The following is a 16,339-nucleotide window of genomic DNA, read 5'->3' on the forward strand; positions in this document are numbered from 1 at the left end:
GAGAGGAATTCGTGATGGGCCGCATCAAACAGTCAGGAGACTGACGACTAAAAAGAAAAAAGGTTGGTTAATTGTTTACACACAAAATCGTTTATCTATCACGAAAATCATTCTTGCAATCGTATCTCCTCCGCTATCAGGGACCTCCGCTGTGAAAGTGATTTTAAGAAGACATGGTAACGGATAAGAGTCAGGAACGGCTGCCTATTCAGGTCACAATCATAATCAAGACATCGGCTGTACATAAGTCCTGTACTCTTCCTTCTACGTGTCTCAACTAATGCCTTCTTCTATGTTCACAAAAAAACGAATGTGCAGCAACTTTTGTGAAACTTAAGATATCAACACGTTTCACTGATGATGTCATGGTCTCAGATAGTAAGTATTTGTACCAATATTTTTGTTTATCGACATTGGTAATTTGTGACGTTTGAAAGTTTGGAGGAAATATACTGCTAGAAGTGAAGCTGTGAACGCAGGTCGTGAATTGTGCTGGGAAAACTCTGTCGGTAGAACACGTCACCTCAGAAGTAGAAGGTCCCAAGTTTGAATTCCGGTCGGACACGCACATTTAATCTGCCAAGAGGTGCGGTATCTTCATTAGTCATTATGTTTCCCAGAAATATGAATTCAACACAACCGAAATGTGGCTTCTGCAACTTAATTGTATTTCACCTTTCACTAAGCACTTCTAAAACTCTCTATTGTGTTTTTTATATTCTCCTCCCATGTCTTGATGGTGATCAAAATATCATCCACATAGAGTATAATACCACTTTTCGAAGTACTTCCTAACTTATAGCTCTGTCAAGTACTCTGAGAAACTCACGTACAGTAATGATGAGCGCGAATGGTAGAACTTTAAATTTACAGCTTTTACCATCAAGCAGGATATGACATATGTCAGTGTCTCCCGGACAAGTGAATCCTTCCAGCAGCCAAGCCCATAACAGTAACACAGTTCATACATCAAAAATCGCTAATAATTACTTAATGATGAAATATATCGGAAACTAAACAAATTTCGTCAGTGGGCTCTCTTATCGAAATAGTTCGGTTATTGACTAAACTTTTGACTTTTAAGTAACTTTGTACAAAAGAATCTTTCTACTAAATAAGGCTTATAAAATTTCGCTCCTTCTTCCATGTTCAGTTTACATATGTGGTCATTAGCAAAATTTGGTACTTGTGAAGGTATTGCTAATTGTTAGTGGTACTTTTTCTTATATTTTCTCTTCTTGCATCACTGCAGTGCAGGAACATTTTATATATCTTTCCCAGATTACGTGTTAGTTCAGTGCACTCCGTCTTCAGGCCACGAGTGGCCTACCGGGGCCGTCCGACCGCCGTGTCATCCTCTGTGGAGGATCCGGTTAGGAGGGGCGTGGGGTCAGCACACCGCTCTCCCGGTCGTTATGATGGTATTCTTGGCCGAAGCCGCTACTATTCGGTCGAGTAGCTCCTCAATTGGCATCACGAGGCTGAGTGCACCCCGAAAAATGGCAACAGCGCATGGCGGCCTGGATGGTCACCCATCCAAGTGCCGACCAGGCCCGACAGCGCTTAACTTCGGTGGTCTCACGGGAACCGGTGTAGCCACTGAGGCAAGGCCGTTGCCGTTAATTCAGTGTGTAAAGTACAATTAGGCAGTACTTCTATTATGGTAATATTACGTATTTATTATTAACATGTTTATTTTTGAATGTGAAATACTTGAATTTCGTGTAAATTTTCGTAATAATTACGCTAAATGGAAGTATTTTACGAGCTGGAAGGGCGAGTGATACATCGATAATCGAATAGTGTGAGTGCGAGTGAGAGTTCGTCTAGACACAGAGATAATAGCGGATCGCTGTAGTGTCGGACGGAATTGGTTTCTGAGTATTGCCAAGCACATCGATTTAGAATTATATATCAACTTAATATTACCATGAACATATGCGGACGAGTCATGGTTGTTGCTTGATTGAATTGAATTCGCTGCTGTCACGTTAGTTGCAAAACCTGATGAGCTCCATATTTTTTCATTTGCAAGCTAATACAGCCTCGCGCACGTTAATGTGCTTATAAAAACAGTCAAGCAACGAACGTTAACCGTCAGACTGTGAGTTGGCGGGAGTGACACGTGAGGTGAAAACGTATGAATTGCGTTTTCATATTTTAAGTGTTGACGTGATACGTCAATTTAAAAAACTTTCAACGTGATAAAAACACGTAAAAGAAATATTGGAAGACAGAGTTAGGGGAGAACATAGATTTGTTGCAGAAGTGAGATAGGAAAATGAACCACTGAGTTCTACAATAAATTTCGAATAGTAATAGTGACTACACCGTTCAGAAATGACTGAGGAGGAAGAATACTTGGAAAAGACCTGTAGACATGGGATGATTCCACCTGGCTTATACCATAGAGATTCTGAAGTCATATATTAGATTGCCAGGTGTACACAGAAGCTGATATAGATTCAGATGACTATCTAGTAATGATGAAGAGTAGAACGCAGCTTAAGAACATTATCTGGAAGAATCAGTGTGGGCAGAAATGGGATTTTGAAATACTGTGGAATAATAAGGCACGTTTGATGTTCTCTAGCACTGTAGATACTATGATAATGGATACCACAGTAGGTAGTTCAGATTAAGATGGATGGACATCTCTAAAAAGGACAGTCATGAAATTTGGACAGCCAAAAAGTATGGCTAAAAGGAAGGTAACTGCGAAGAAATCTTGGGGAACAAAAGAAACACTTCAACTGACCGACGAAAGGAGAATGTACAAAAATGCTGAAGAAAACGCAGGAAAAGAGCAATATATCCGTAAGTCACTTAGGAACGAAATAAACCGGAAATATAGGGAAGTCAAGGAGAAATGGATGCAGGAAAAATGCGAATAAATCGAAAATGAAATAGTAGTCGAAAGGAATGATTCAGCATATAGAAAAGTCAAAACCACTTTGGGTGAAATGAAAAACAAAGGCGTCAACATTAAACATGCAAAATGAATGCAGCTGAAAAACAGAGTAGCCGATAGGGGGAAAAAATATACTGACGACTTCTACGGGGGATGGGGGGGGGGGGGGGGGAGGATGGGGGAGAGAGACAGTTATTCGTGATGACGTGATAGAATATGAAATGGGAATCGATATAGAAGACGCTGAGAATCCAGGTATTAGAGTAGGAGTTTAATTGAGCTTTGAAAGACTTCAGTCAAACAAGTCGGAAGGAAAAGATAACATTTGTTTGCAATATATAAAATCATTAGGGGAAATGGCAACCAAGTGACTGTATATGTTAGTGTTTTTTTTTTGTGGTTTTAGGGCGCAACACTTCTATGGTCATTAGCGCCCAGCCCGTGACGTAGGAAACAGGAAAAAAAAACGAAATTTAAAATCAGCAGCAATGGGAACAAAGTCATAAAATTTGAGAAACTAAAGGCAGAAGGAATGCTTAAAAATCCACTATAAAAAGGGGTTGGTTGTCCCCAAAAAAAGCTTCAAATGACTGACGTCATTTCACTGTCACTAATAAACTGTAGAACGCGGTCAGCTGAGCGCGTGTCATCTGCTAAAATCGACGATAGATCAGGCGATAGCTGTAGACGGGATTAAAATAGGGGCATTCAATTAAAAGGTGTCTGACCGTCCACAGCTGAGAGCAGTGGGGACAGAGTGGGGGAGGATCAACGCTTAAAAGATGTCGATGGCTAAAAAGACAGTGCCCTATCCGGAGTCTAGCTAAAATTACCTCCTCCCGACGACGCGTTCGGGAGGAAGAGGTCCAAGTGCAAGGAAAGGCTTTCACTACCCGCAATTTATTATGGGGAAGTGTTGACCAATGCGCATGCCATAAATGAGCAACTTGGCGACATAAACCGCTCCGTAGATCGGTAAACGGAAGAGACTGAATAGCTGGCCGAGGAAGAGAGACTGCAGCCTTGGCCGCTATATCGGCCGCCTCATTCCCACAGATACCAGCGTGTCCCGGGAGCCAGAGGAACGCCACCGAGACGCCCCCCAGGTGGAGCAAGCGCAGACAGTCCTGAATCCGGTGGACCAGAGGGTGCACAGGGTAAAGAGCTTGGAGACTGAGGAGAGAGCTGAGAGAATCTGAGCAGATTACGTACTGTATCCGCTGATGGCGGCGGATGTAGTGGACAGCCTGGAGAACAGCGTAAAGCTCCGCAGTATAAACCGAACACTGGTCGGGAAGCCGAAAGTGATTTGGGGTGTCGCCAACAATATAGGCACTCCCTACACCTAACGATGTTTTCGAGCCATCGGTGTAAATAAATGTGGCTTCCGTCATTTGTGCACATAGAGCAGCAAATGCCCGACGGTAAACAAGTGTAGGGGTACCATCCTTGGGAAATTGACATAGGTCTCTGAGCAAGTCGATCCGGGGACGGAGCCAAGGCGGTGCTGTACCCCAAGTTGTCAAGAAGGTTTTAGGAAAGCGGAAGGAAAGAGAACGGAGCAGTTGACGGAAGCGGACTCCCGGGGGTAGTAGGGAGGAGGAGCGGCCTGCATACCCGACATCAAAGGAGGCGTCGAAAAAAAGGTCATGGGCTGGATTAGCAGGCATGGAAGACAGATGGCTAGCATAACGACTCAGAAGGACTGCTCGCCGATTGGACAGCGGAGGTTCAGCAGTCTCAGCATAAAGGCTTTCCACAGGGCTGGTGTAAAAAGCTCCAGACACTAAACGTAATCCACGGTGGTGGATAGAGTCGAGACGCCGAAGAATAGACGGCCGAGCAGAGGAGTAGACTATGCTTCCATAATCCAATTTCGAGCGCACTAAGGCGCGATAGAGGCGGAGAAGGACCACTCGGTCCGCTCCCCACGAGGTACCATTCAGGACACGGAGGGTGTTAAGGGAACGCAGACAGCGAGCCGAAAGATAGGAAACGTGGGAGGACCAGCACAGTTTTCTGTCAAACATAAGACCCAAGAATTTAGCGACGTCGGAAAACGGAAGGTTGACAGGACCTAGATGTAAGGAGGGCGGAAGAAACTCCTTACGTCGCCAAAAATTAACACAAACGGTCTTACTGGGTGAGAAACGGAAGCCGGTTTCGATGCTCCACGAGTGGAGGCGATCGAGACATCCTTGAAGACGTCTTTCAAGAAGGCTGGTCCGTTGAGAGCTGTAGTAGATCGCAAAATCGTCCACAAAGAGGGAGCCCGAGACATCAGGAAGGAGACAATCCATAATTGGATTAATGGCGATGGCAAACAGTACAACACTCAGCACGGAGCCCTGGGGTACCCCGTTTTCTTGGGAGAAAGTACGGGAGAGAGTAGTGTTCACCCGCACCCTAAATGTGCGCTCTGCCATAAATTCGCGAAGAAAAAGGGGCAGCCGGCCTCGAAAGCCCCAAGAGAACAGTGTGCGGAGGATGCCTGTCCTCCAACAGGTATCGTATGCTCTCTCCAGATCAAAAAATATTGCTACCGTTTGGCGTTTCCGGAGAAAATTGTTCATGATATAAGTGGAGAGAGCAACAAGATGGTCAACGGCAGAACGATGCTTTCGGAATCCGCATTGGGCTGGTGTTAAAAGAGTGCGGGATTCCAGCCACCAAGCTAAACGGTAATTCACCATACGCTCCAAAACCTTACAGACACTACTCGTGAGAGAAATGGGGCGATAGCTAGAGGGGAGATGTTTGTCCTTTCCAGGTTTCGGAACGGGAACGACAATAGCTTCCCGCCATCGCCTGGGAAAGGTACTGTCGGTCCAAATTCGATTATAAAGGCGAAGGAGGTAACGCAGGCTATGGGTTGATAAATGCAGCAACATTTGGACATGGATACCATCCGGTCCTGGGGCGGAGGAGCGAGAAGAAGAGAGGGCATGTTGGAGTTCCCGCATGGAGAAAACAGTATTGTAGCTTTCATGATTTTTAGAGGAGAAAGCAAGATGTCGCACTTCCGCTGCACGTTTCTTCGGGAGAAACGCTGGCGGGTAATTTGAAGAGCTCGAAATCGCAGCAAAGTGCTGACCCAATGAGCTAGAAATTGCGATGGGGTCCACTAAGGTATCATGCGCGACAGTGAGCCCAGAGACCGGGGAGAAACTAGGCGCGCCTGAGAACCGTCGAAGCCGACTCCAAACTTCCGAGGAGGGAGTGAAGGTGTTACATGAGCTAATAAAGAATTTCCAGCTTGCCTTCTTGCTATCGCGGATGACGCGACGGCATCGCGCACGGAGCTGCTTATATCGGATACAGTTGGCCAAAGTTGGATGGTGACGGAAAATGCGAAGAGCACGTCGCCGCTCACGTATTGCGTCACGGCATGCCTCGTTCCACCAAGGAACTGGGGGGCGCCGGGGCAATTCGGAGGTACGTGGTATTGAACGTTCCGCAGCTGTGAGAATAACGTCGGTAACATGTGTGACCTCATCGTCGACGCTGGGAAAGCGACGGTCATCGAATGTCGCTAGAGACGAAAAAAGTGTCCAATCGGCTTGGGCAAACATCCAGCGTCGCGAGCGCATATATGGCAGTTGAGGCTGCAGTCTAAGAACACATGGAAAGTGGTCACTCGAGTGTGTATCATCAAGGGCGAACCATTCGAAGCGCCGAGCTAGCGGAACAGTACCGACCGCAAGGTCCAAATGAGATAAATTTGCCGTGGAGGCAGACAAAAATGTGGGGACCCCAGTGTTGAGGCAGACTAGATCCGCTTGGTGGAAGACGTCTAGCAATAGTGAGCCACGTGGACAAGGATGTGGAGATCCCCAAAGTGGGTGGTGGGCATTGAAGTCCCCAACCAGCAAATAGGGGGGTGGAAGCTGATCAAGAAGATGAAGGAGATCAGCTCATGCCATTGGTGTGGACGATGGCATGTATACCGTACAAAGAGAGAACGTGTATCCAGAAAGGGAAAGACGGACGGCGACAGCTTGGAAGGAACTGTTTAAGGGGATTGGGTGATAATGGAGAGTATCATGGACAGAATCATGAGTCCTCCATGGGCTGGGGTGCCTTCAACAGAGGGAGGTCATATCGGACGGACTGAAAATGAGGGAGAACAAAGCGGTCATGGGGACGCAGCTTTGTTTCCTGAAGACAGAAGATGACCGGCGAGTAGGATCATAAGAGGATCGACAATTCATCCCGATTGGCTCGAATGCCGCGGATATTCCAGTGGATAATGGACATAGGGTGAACAGAAAATGGAGGAACGTGACCAAGGGTGCTGTCAACTCAACGACTGCTCAGAGCTTGCGACCGACAGCATGGAATGGCATTCAGTCGAAGGCAGAAGATCCTGATCCATAGGGTGGTCAGGAGCAGCTCCTGCCACCAACGATCGGCCAGTGGACCGGCCACCAGCAGTGCGCCTCGTCGACACAGAAGACGGCCGAGGGCGATTTCCGCCAGGTGGTGTTGTAGATGGGACGCGCCTTGGCGGAGAAGGAGAGGAACTGTGTTTCTTCGTAGCCTTCTTGGAAGTATGATGTTTAGATGAAGGAGGAACCGATGGTTGTGAAGTTGCGGTACGTAAAAACTCTTCACGAGAATGCTCTTTTTTCGAAGACTTGACGTCTGACTTTTGGGCTCGAGATTTAGCAGAACCCGACGAAGGGTGAGCCATAGAGTGGGCAGGCGAAAGAGGTGAGGTTGAACGGGCGATCTTTGCGCTGGCCAATCTGACGACCGTGGTACTAAAGTTGAGGTCGCAAGTCTGCGTGGCCGCCTCCTTTGTTGGCCGAGGAGAAGCAAGGACAGTGCTGTATTTTCCTTTTTGAGGCACGGTGGGCTGTCGACTGGCGAGTAACTTTCGAGCAGCAAAGGTCGACACCTTTTCCTTCACTCTTATTTCCTGGATGAGCTTTTCGTCCTTAAAAACGGGGCAATCTCGAGAGGAAGCAGCGTGGTCACCTATACAGTTGATGCAGCGAGGGGATGGAGGTGGACAAGCACCCTCATGGGCATCCTTGCCACACGTAACACATTTGGCCGGATTGGAACAGGACTGGCTGGTGTGATTGAACCGCTGACATCGATAGCAACGCGTAGGGTTTGGGACATAAGGGCGAACGGAAATTATCTCATAGCCTGCTTTGATTTTTGATGGGAGTCGAACTTTGTCAAATGTCAAGAAGACAGTGCGGGTTGGAATGATGTTCGAGTCAACCCTTTTCATAACCCGATGAACAGCCGTGACGCCCTGGTCAGACAGGTAGTGCTGAATTTCTTCGTCAAACAATCCATCGAGGGAGCGGGTATAAACGACTCCACGCGAGGAATTTAAGGTACAGTGCGGTTCCACCCGGACAGGGAATGTGTGGAGCAGAGAAGTACGCAGCAATTTTTGAGCCTGGACGGCACTGTGTGTTTCTAACAACAGGGTGCCATTCCGTAATCTGGAACAAGACTTTACAGGACCCGCAATTGCGTCGACACCTTTCTGAATAATGAAAGGGTTGACCGTGGAAAAGTCGTGACCTTCGTCAGACCGAGAAACAACAAGGAACTGTGGCAACGATGGAAGAACCGTCTGTGGCTGAGACTCAGTGAACTTACGTTTGTGAGCAGACATAGTGGAAGGTGAGGAAACCATTGCGGAAGAATCCCCCATGATTACCGGCGTCTCCGATGGCGCGCTCCTCCCTTGTGGGGGCCCTCACCGAGGGCACACCCGCCTTAGGTGATTGTTCACACCTCAGGTCACACCTCCCGACAAACGGACGGAGGGACCAATCGGCACTTTCGGAAGGTATCAGCTCGGGTAATCACCCCTCCCTGGGCCTGGCCGTTACCAGGGGGTACGTACGTGTCCTACCTGTCTACCCGGGGCGGGGAATTACGCGTTACCCCGTCACCGGCTACGCATGGAAGTGCGTGGGTCGGCCTTCAGACACGCACAGGGAGGAAAAAAGAGAAAGGGAAAGGAAAGAAGAGGGGGTCTCAAACGCCGCAGCGGAGAAAAGGGCAAGGAGAAGAGGGAAGGAAAAGAGAAGGACAGAGGAAGGATGAGGACCTGCAAGTGTAGAAGCAAGGAATTTGGAACAGTTTCGAGCGTCCGTCTCCGGACGTAGGCACAAACCATACTCCCAGAGGGGGAGAAAAGGAAGGAAAGAGCCAGAGGTGAGGGGGGGGGCGAAGATGGGGGACGGGGAGGGATGCGGAAAGGGAAGGGAAGGTATGCAGCCCGGAAAGGAAGGAGGGCCACATTAGCTCGGGGTCCCGTGCTCGCTACGCACGTGTCCACGAAAGAGTTGTGGACCCCCTGGGGGGATATGTTAGTGTGTACAATCCATTAGTCTGCAGACATACCATATGACTTTCGCACAGTCTGCTCAAAACGTCATGCATACAAACTGCTGAGAAGAATAACATATAAAACAGTAGAAAAGAAAGTTGAGTATTTGTTAGATGACGTCCAGTTTGACCACATTGAAGGTAAGCCCACTAGACAGGTAATTCTGACTGTGTGATTAATAATGGCTGCCTGACTTAAGAAACATCAAGGCACCTTCAGAGGATCTGTTGACTTAGAAAAAGCATTCAAAAATGTAAAATGGTTGAAATATGTGTACGAAAAAAATTGGAGTAAGCTCAGGTAGGCTTTCACATACCAACCCTGAAAGGAATGACAAGTAGCCTGCAACGGCACATTCGCGTTCTCGTTAATACTGTACCAGAACGTGTAAGTTCTGCCACTGTAAAGAAGGAAGATCCGCGATTCGGAATGTCAGAACTGTGTAGTAAGTAGCGGCAGGAACACCACCATAAAATCACGCAGCACTAACACTCCAAACCATCGACTCTCGGAGAGAGATTTTAACCGTGTGCAGCCCAATGGTAAAGTATCGAACTATTTTTCTCCGAATCATACAGTTTGGGAGAAAAGCAGTGAGAATAACTACTTTTCGAAACCTTTCATCTGACTGTTTCTCTTAATAAAACGGCCACCAGCCTAAATCGGGCACAGTGTCTACACAAAAGGATGTAGTCAATTTTCGACACTGAATAAATAACTACTTTCACTTACTATGGTCACTTGGCAGTAAGTACTATTAACCCCACTTTCTGTTACTAATGGAATTTATCACTATACTTCAGTGATTATTTAAAGAAGACACACATATGTTTCAACAAGGATACAAAAAAAAAGTCAAACTTATAGCTATCATTCATATGACCAAAACTATTATTTAACACGACTAAATTTCATTTCTTTACGGCTTATTTGTTAACGTTTTACTAACACCAATATTTGTCTGACTTTCTTTGACATGGAGAAGCAACACGAACAATTACTGTTCAGATTGTTGCAATTAAACAATTATGTTGCTTTACTTTCAGAAATGCCATTGAAAACTTATTCTCATGGCCACGCAAAGCGGTGGCCCTTAAACTGATACGTGCAAACTTTAGTATTTAATAATGATTTTCAGAATTTACTACCAAAACAGTACTATTGCCGGTAATTTACTATTATTTCAGCTTCAATAAACATCAGGATACTCTGAATAAATTCGTTTAGGTAAGGACCCTACTGAGGTAAATGAAATAGGAGAATTACGGTTAAAAACAAAGGTACATTTAACATTTATATTCCACTGATTGAAGATGGACGGTTCATACTGTGATGCACTTCTAAATAAAGTACTTTGCCTGTTACTGATGTCGAAGGTGGCATGAGGCGGTGCTGCGTAGTAACGTTGTGCAGGTACGGCTCTTGATGTACATAGCTCTGTCTTCCTCTTGGTGGCGACGATAAAATCGCGAATTTCTGAGCTATTAATTTATTGCCGTACTGCGCCAATCATGTAGAACACATCCGAGGCCAAAACCCAGTCTTGCAGGTAAATTCGGGGCCCCTAGTGCTTGACCAACGTATTGCGTGTTCACTACTTGTAGGGCAGCAACCGACTGTGTGCTACTCGCGCGCCAATTCTCACTCGCGCGCCACACCACTTTTTCCATTCCACTACAGAACGGAGTTCCGTTCTACCTATGATCCCTACACCTTTCCAATTTATACTTCCGCTTACAAAAACCCTAAGTATGAACCATCTACAGTTGCATGACAGCATATACATAAAAAATTGGCATAATAAATTACAGTTGTACTTGAAATATTACATAATTATTTACAAAATATGTTTTCATACATTTATTCCACCTACGTCAAAGAGGTTCTTTTAAACAGATAAACTACACTTAACAAAAGCTTACTCTCGTTATAGTATTTGCTTAATTTTTCAAAATTATTATGGAACAAAAAAAGTTAAATATATAGATTAATGGCAGTATTATACAGGGTGATTCAAAAAGAATACCACAACTTTAGAAATTTAAAACTCTGCAACGACAAAAGGCAGAGCTAAGCACTATCTGTCGGCGAATTAAGGGAGCTATAAAGTTTCATTTAGTTGTACATTTGTTCGCTTGAGGCGCTGTTGACTAGGCGTCAGCGTCAGTTGATGCTAAGATGGCGACCGCTCAACAGAAAGCTTTTTGTGTTATTGAGTACGGCAGAAGTGAATCGACGACAGTTGTTCAGCGTGCATTTCGAACGAAGTATGGTGTTAAACCTCCTGATAGCTGGTGTATTAAACGTTGGTATAAACAGTTTACAGAGAATGGGTGTTTGTGCAAAGGGAAAAGTTCTGGACGGCCGAGAACGAGTGATGAAAATGTAGCACGTATCCAGCAAACATTTGTTCGCAGCCCAGGAAAATCGACTCGCAGAGCTAGCAGAGAGCTGCAAATTCGACAATCAACTGTATGGAGAGTCCTACGAAAAAGGTTAGTCCCCTGAACGTCAACTAACCGAGGCGATGGATCGGCCGCCAGGCAGCCCGTGACAGAGCACTTCATCACTGGCCTCCAAGAAGCCCTGATCTTACCACCTGCGATTTTTTCTTATGGGGGTATGTTAAGGATATGGTATTTCGGGCACCTCTCCCAGCCACCATTGATGATTTGAAACGAGAAATAACAGCAGCTATCCAAACTGTTACATCTACATCTATACTCCGCGAGCCACCTTACGGTGTGTGGCGGAGGGTACTTATTGTACCACTATCTGATCCCCCCTTCCCTGTTCCATTCACGAATTGTGCGTGGGAAGAACGACTGCTTGTAAGTCTCCGTATTTGCTCTAATTTCTCGGATCTTTTCGTTGTGATCATTACGCGAGATATATGTGGGCGGTAGTAATATGTTGCCCATCTCTTCCCGGAATGTGCTCTCTCGTAATTTCGATAATAAACCTCTCCGTATTGCGTAACGCCTTTCTTGAAGTGTCCGCCACTGGAGCTTGTTCAGTATCTCCGTAACGCTCTCGCGCTGACTAAATGTCCCCATGACGAATCGCGCTGCTTTTCGCTGGATCATGTCTATCTCTTCTATTAATCCAACCTGGTAAGGGTCCCATACTGATGAGCAATACTCAAGAATCGGACGAACAAGCGTTTTGTAAGCTACTTCTTTCGTCGATGAGTCACATTTTCTTAGAATTCTTCCTATGAATCTCAACCTGGCGCCTGCTTTTCCCACTATTTGTTTTATGTGATCATTCCACTTCAGATCGCTCCGGATAGTAACTCCTAAGTATTTTACGGTCGTTACCGCTTCCAATGATTTACCACCTATGGCATAATCGTACTGGAATGGATTTCTGCCCCTATGTATGCGCATTATATTACATTTATCTACGTTTAGGGAAAGCTGCCAGCTGTCGCACCATGCATTAATCCTCTGCAGGTCCTCCTGGAGTACGTACGATATGCTACAGAGAGTGTGGAACGAGTTGGAGTATCGGGTTGATATTGCTCGAGTGTCTGGAGGGGGCCATATTGAACATCTCTGAACTTGTTTTTGAGTGAAAGAAAACCTTTTTAAATACTCTTTGTAATGATGTATAACAGAAGGTTATGTTATGTTTCTTTCATTAAATACACATTTTTAAAGTTGTGGTATTCTTTTTGAATGACCCTGTATTTAGAATAGCATTACAAGCCTTAATGCAAGTCACAATATAAATCACCCATTCCCATTCATCTCACTCTAGGCAGCTGCGTATAGTTGCAAGTATCAGTATGTAACCGTATGGTAAGTGTTTACGTCATTAGCACTGAACTCAAACTGCGCCTCACAGTTGTGCGACAATAATCCGCTGAAGAGGCACTTGGGAGCGGCAGCACTTTGTACCAGTGGTTGAGCTCTCGTCAGGTGAAGCACCGCACGCGACCAGTGGCGAGCTGCCACACAGACGCCGCCACAGGCACGAATACTACTGCTGCACCAGCCTGGCACCTCTCAGACAGCTCTCAGACTGTCTGAGCCGGTCTGCGAGGCCAGACACGCCACGGCCGGGGCTGCATTGCCGACGACCCTTCAGACGCCCCAGTCACTCTCAAGTGAATTCAGGAATTCATTTCGTAATACAATTGCCGCTAACGAGTATTGGGATGTAGTGTAGCAGTTATATCTTTATTATACAGGGTAATATTCTTGTACCCCTTTTATTTAGTGAACTATTCAATATATCGAATTTTCGACGAATGGTAAAGCGGAGAGGGGCACGTAATTCTGTTGCATGTTTGATCCACTTAACTCTTGCATCAAACGAGATAGTCAAACAAATTCGGTTTTTGTATGTGGAGGAGGAGCAGGAGGAGGAGGAGATTAACGTCCTGTCGACAACGAGGCCATTAAAGATGCAGCTTGTAATAAGCACGATATTTTTATATCATTGAATTTAGCATATTTCGTGACAGTACTCACTTTTCCGTGGATGTTTATAAGATGATATTTGACTTTTTGTGTTGGCTTCAGTCGTCTAGTGAAAGTATGATTCCATAATGCTGTTCCGTCGGCTGCGGAAATGTCCTGGTTCAATGCGTTTGCCTCATTTTTGGTGCTTCAAATAACATTTCTCCGAATGTGCTTCCTTCTTGATGTTTATACAAAAAAAAAAGTAGTAGAATAACTCATTTTTGCTGGTCACTTGCAAATTATTATAATGGGGACCTGTACATTGTTCCACCGTCACGCACGAGTGTTCACTCCCGACTGACTAAGGTCAAAGACGACTCCAGCGTCAAAGACATTTCACACAACACACAAGCTTCCACTTGTAACCAGTCTCTTTGATATTATTCGTCACATCTACTAATATTAATCAATATGCTGTCACTCTAGAACATATGAGCAAATTAGCACAAAATAAGGCAAATTACAATTCACAAAAAATATTCTGACAAAAATATAAGAAAACATTTACAACCTCCCTCATTAGACTTGGTATCGACAAATCCGGTAGAAAATAACACATCTTCCAGATCCATTAGAAGTGCAAGCTCAGATTAGGGAAGGAAGGGGAAGGAAGTCGGCCGTGCCCATCAAAGGAATCATTCCGCATTTGTCTGAAGCGATTTAGGGAAATCGCGGAAAAACTCAATGAGGATGGCCGGACGGGGGTTTGAACTGTGGTCCTCCCGAATGCGAGTCCAGTGTACTAACCACTGCGCTATCTCTCTCGGTCCATTTTTTATATGGAACGATATACATGTTCTTAATGGCAAAGAAGTAGTAGTCCGAGATGCTACTCCACGCGGGTGTAAAATGCATGTGCACAACGGAAAAATATTGGACACTAAAATGATGATTTGACCCTGTCTGACTGCTCCCTGAATCAGATCGTAGGATCTCTTAATGCTCTTTACCATATAAATTGCTACCTCAACTTAAATGCATGATTAAGGCAACTAATAAAACGATAAACGTTGTTTTTTATTATACGCTTATTGTATATTAAAAACAACTCTTTAATACAAATGTCTATATTCCCTAACTAAAATTTCTCATCAATTGCCCAGTTCTGCCCCTTTTTATGGCCACGCGATCTAACATAAATAAGGCGAAATGACTAACATCATCTACGTACCGAACACTAGAAGACACTGCTTTCAAAGATGGTCTACGGTGGTGTGGAACCTTAGTGGAAATAAACTAGCGTGATCACAGCTGTTTAGCTTCATAGCCCTAATAAGCCAGAGCAATTAGCAATACCACCGTATGTACTGCGTCCGGTGCATCGGCGTGCTCGTTCTCGTACACGTCTGCGACGTTCGAAGAACTCCGGCCACAAAACAAAGCTCTTTCAAACAACTAGGACGGCCTAAGACGGTCCTCTGACTAATACACTCTAATACAGTATTCTCCTCTCTGTGTTCTTCAGACAAGAAACGCGAACTCCCAGCCACAAGGACGGAGTTCAAATAACGTCTCAATGTAAGTATAGGCAGAGGAAGCGCTCTCAATTACTGAACGCTGCGTACTCAACGACGACTTCCAACCCGGAGATGAAGTCCAGAATCGTATAGGTTCGCAACAGTACAGTGCTTAACTGTTCTAACTATAAACTCTCCTGAGAGCAAAGACAGTTCTGAGCGCGTGGGGTTGATCTGTTATTCTGTTGTTCTGTGCAACGGATTAATCTGAGAAGTACCCTTTACCCTGTAGCTCCTACAAGATGCGATTTCCACACCCAACCACTACAGAAGTCAGACAGACGCTCCTAACGTTCTAAAGAGAAACGTCTGAAAAACTTTCAGAAATAAATATCTTCTGGAGTCATCCGCTGTAAGGAAATGACACAAAAATTCACAAAATTTCTTACATAACTAGTGGGATACTTGGGTACTGGAGTAGTGCTAGTTCTTGTAAGACAAACATGAAACTAATGAAAGTTATTATTTATTTTGCAAAAATTCTGAGAAATCACAATGACACTTTTAGTTATGAATTGAACAAGTTATATCCTGTTTTTTTTCGGAATGTGAAGTTACCTTTCATGAATAGGATTCGCTAATGAAATTTCTACACAAAGTTTAAGATGCTTGTTGCCTTGGCAGAATGGCTGAGAGGCGCGCCTACTCAACTTGAATAATTATTCTTTAGAATGTTGCTAGGTACGGTCGAGGCTGTCGCGTGTGAAATGCAGTGAAGTGTACTGTTGTGGAGGAAATATGGGGCTCGCAATAGCTGTAGCGCACAATACCGTAAGCTGCGATGACTGCTGTCTGCGCCGCTCGCTGCTGACAAATAAGATAACTCTCGTTCTATCTGGATTGACCTTTGCCAATCAAACTCTCCCTACGCCTTGATGAAGTCAAGGACTCCTATTCGCCCCTAGTCTAACTATTGGCATGGTACACTGATCAGATAACTGGTCCACCTTGCTGCCGCTCAAAAATTCGCTCGCAGGCGTTTAACTATAACTCTGTCTGTTCACACCGCACAATAAGTGTGGCAGCCAACACAGTGAACAACGCTTAATTGCAAGGACTCAATATAGAGTCGCATTCC

The 16,339-nt window shown here is 45.2% G+C and overlaps 1 pseudogene; it reads right to left on the reverse strand.

Annotated features, from left to right (window-relative positions):
• Nucleotides 1-1,500: 1,500 nt before the first annotated feature.
• On the reverse strand, nucleotides 1,501-1,618 carry LOC124799881 (annotated as a pseudogene).
• Nucleotides 1,619-16,339: the final 14,721 nt, after the last annotated feature.

The sequence above is a fragment of the Schistocerca piceifrons genome, chromosome 5 (genome assembly GCF_021461385.2).
Source record: "Schistocerca piceifrons isolate TAMUIC-IGC-003096 chromosome 5, iqSchPice1.1, whole genome shotgun sequence".
In the NCBI taxonomy this organism is placed as follows: Eukaryota; Metazoa; Arthropoda; class Insecta; order Orthoptera; family Acrididae; genus Schistocerca; species Schistocerca piceifrons.